The 4,207-nt window shown below is 50.0% G+C and overlaps 1 protein-coding gene across 1 annotated transcript in view; it reads left to right on the top strand.

Moving 5' to 3' along the window:
• Positions 1-1,606: 1,606 nt before the first annotated feature.
• LOC144741729 (monocarboxylate transporter 14-like) overlaps positions 1,607-4,207 on the top strand; it is a 22,478-nt gene continuing 19,877 nt past the window's right edge. Inside the window, exon 1 of the mRNA XM_078624232.1 lies at positions 1,607-1,954. The gene's annotated coding sequence lies outside the window, so the exon portion shown is untranslated. The remainder of the gene's footprint in view (positions 1,955-4,207) is intronic.

Genomic DNA, 4,207 nt, shown 5'->3' with positions numbered 1-4,207 from the left:
TGTGAGTCTCAGTCTGGCTCTATGAGTCTCAGTCTGGTTCTGTGAGTCTCAGTCTGGCTCTGTGAGTCTCAGTCTGGCTCTGTGAGTCTCAGTCTGGTTCTGTGAGTCTCAGTCTGGCTCTGTGAGTCTCAGTCTGGCTCTGTGAGTCTCAGTCTGGCTCTGTGAGTCTCAGTCTGGTTCTGTGAGTCTCAGTCTGGCTCTGTGAGTCTCAGTCTGTCTCTGTGAGTCTCAGTCTGGCTCTGTGAGTCTCAGTCTGGCTCTGTGAGCTGTAACAGTTTTTTAAAAGTCCAGCAGATGGCGGAGGAACGCAAAAGGTGGCAAACATCACCTTCATCACCACCATCATCACCATCATCATCACCATCATCACCACCATCATCACCACCATCATCTCAACCATCACCATCATCACCACCATCACCACTATCATCATCACCATCATCATTATCGCCATCATCATCACCATCATCACCATCATCATCATCATCATTATCGCCATCATCATCACCATCTTCACCATCATCACCATTATCATCACCACCATCACCATCATCACCATCATCATCACCATCATCACCATCACCATCACAATCATCACCATCATCATCACCATCACCATCATCACCATCATCACCACCATCACCATCATCACCATCATCATCACCATCATCATCATCACCACCATCATCACCACCACCATCATCATCATCACCACCATCACCACCATCATCATCATCACCACCATCACCACCATCATCATCATCACCACCATCATCATCACCATCATCACCATCATCATCATCACCACCATCATCATCACCATCATCACCATCATCATCACCATCATCACCATCATCACCATCACCACCATCACCATCATCACCATCATCATCATCACCACCATCACCACCATCATCATCATCACCACCATCACCATCACCACCATCATCATCACCATCATCACCATCATCATCACCATCATCATCACCATCATCACCATTATCATCACCATCATCACCATCATCACCATCATCATCACCATCATCACCATCATCATCACCACCATCATCATCATCACCATCATCACCATCATCATCACCATCATCACCATCATCATCACCACCATCATCATCACCACCATCACCACCATCATCATCATCACCACCATCATCATCATCACCATCATCACCATCATCACCACCATCATCACCATCATCACCATCACCACCATCATCACCATCACCACCATCACCGCCATCACCATCATCACCACCATCATCACCATCACCACCATCATCACCATCACCACCATCACCATCATCACCATCATCATCATCACCACCATCACCACCATCATCATCATCACCACCATCACCATCACCACCATCATCATCACCATCATCACCATCATCATCACCATCATCATCACCATCATCACCATTATCATCACCATCATCACCATCATCACCATCATCATCACCATCATCACCATCATCATCACCACCATCATCATCATCACCATCATCACCATCATCATCACCATCATCACCATCATCATCACCACCATCATCATCACCACCATCACCACCATCATCATCATCACCACCATCATCATCATCACCATCATCACCATCATCACCACCATCATCACCATCATCACCATCACCACCATCATCACCATCACCACCATCACCGCCATCACCATCATCACCACCATCATCACCATCACCGCCATCACCCTGGTGGTCACGTGCCCACACGCCCACGCACCGCACACTGTACCGGGCACCCTCTAGGTCGACTCAGCCCTCAACACAAAATCGGGGCGACATTTTCGCAATGCGGCAGCTACGCGAGGCTGTGGTGGTGATGAGGGAGGAGGTGATGATGGTGCTGGTGTTGGAGGAGGTGGAGGAGGCGGTGATGGAGGTAATGGACCAACCATCGCAATAATGTACGTACACACAGTGCACACACGTGTACACATGTGCACACACACAAAGTGTACACACACACACAGTGTACACACACACACACAAAGTGTACACACACACAAAGTGTACACACACACACAGTGTACACACACACACACAAAGTGTACACACACACAAAGTGTACACACACACACAGTGTACACACAGTGCACACACGTGTACACATGTGCACACACACAAAGTGTACACACACACAAAGTGTACACACACACACACAAAGTGTACACACACACAAAGTGTACACACACACAGTGTACACACACACACAGTGTACACACACACACACAAAGTGTACACACACACAGTGTACACATGTGCACACACAGTGTACACATGTACACACACAAGTGCGCACACACAAGTGCGCACACACACCAGTGCACACGTGTGTGCACACACACACGTGTACACACACACACACAAAGACAAAGATCTCCTGTATAGCCTTAACAGACTGTAAGGGCAAGTGCTGATAGCGGCACACGAGGGGGTGGGTGGCCAGCACCACGCCCGGCCGCCTTTGTCTCCCCAGTGGCGATGTTTGCTACACACACAGCACCAGGGACTCATTTGAGGCTGAGTCGACCTAGGGGAGGCCCAGGACCGGTTCAGATAATCGTCACTGGTGGTGTTGGTGGCCGTGAGCGGGAATTGAACTCGGGTCGCCGGGTTCGTAGCGCAGCGTAGCGCTAACCGCTGCACCACCGCTCCCCACACACGACACACACACCTGACACACACACACCTGACACACACACACCTGACACACACACACACCTGACACACACACACGTGTACAGACACGTGTACACACACACGTGTACACACACACACATGTACACAGACATGTACACAGACATGTACACACACGTGTACACACGTGTACACACACACACACGTGTACACACACACACGTGTACACACACGTGTACACACACACACGTGTACACACACGTGTACACACACACACGTGTACACACACACACGTGTACACACACACACGTACACACACACACGTGTACACACACACACGTGTACACACACGTGTACACACACGTGTACACACACGTGTACACACACGTGTACACACACGTGTACACACACGTGTACACACACGTGTACACACACGTGTACACACACGTGTACACACACGTGTACACACACGTGTACACACACGTGTACACACACGTGTACACACACACACGTGCACACACACACGTGTACACACACAGTGTACACACACACACGTGTACACACACACACGTGCACACACACACGTGTACACACACACGTGTACACACACAGTGTACACACACACACACACCGCCACTCCTACACCCGCCCAAGCAGCAGCGAGAGCAGAATCTTAAATTAGCTTCACAGCGATAGCAGCAACATCCATCCCCGTGTGTGTCAGTGTGTGTGTGTGGGTCTATAACACACACACACAAGCAGACACTCACACGCAGTGTACACACACAGACACACACACACAGACACACACACAGCCATCAGCATCATCAGTGTGGCATCATCAGCACCATCGCCAGCGTTCACCACCTTACACATTGTCAACACCACCATCGCCACCGTCATGACTCTATAATTGTAATCAACAGCATCAACGATCACCACCACCACTACCACCATCAACACCACCACTACCACCATCAACACCACCACTACCACCATCACCACTACCACCATCACCACTACCACCATCAACACCACCACAACCACCACCACTACCACCACCATCAACACCACCATCACTGCCACCACCATCAACACCACCACTACCACCATCAACACCACCACTACCACCATCAACACCACCACCACCATCAACACCATCGCTGGTGCTGTACTCTGGACGGTCGCGACGGAAGTGCAGTCAGTGCCGCTTACTGTTGGTACACACACACAGACACACACACACACACAGACACACACACACACAGACACACACACACAGACACACACACACACAGACACACACACAGACACACAGACACAGACACACACACACACACAGACACACACACACACACAGACACACACACACAGACACACACACACAGACACACACACAGACACACACAGACACACACACAGACACACACACACAGACACACACAGACACACACACAGACACACACACACAGACACACACAGACACACACACAGACACACACAGACACACACACACAGAC

Source organism: Lampetra planeri, unplaced genomic scaffold, assembly GCF_965212315.1.
Source record: "Lampetra planeri unplaced genomic scaffold, kcLamPlan1.2.h2 scaffold_680, whole genome shotgun sequence".
Lineage (NCBI taxonomy): Eukaryota > Metazoa > Chordata > Hyperoartia > Petromyzontiformes > Petromyzontidae > Lampetra > Lampetra planeri.
The sequence above is the reverse complement of the archived record's forward strand: the minus strand, read 5'-3'. Positions and strand labels throughout refer to the sequence as shown.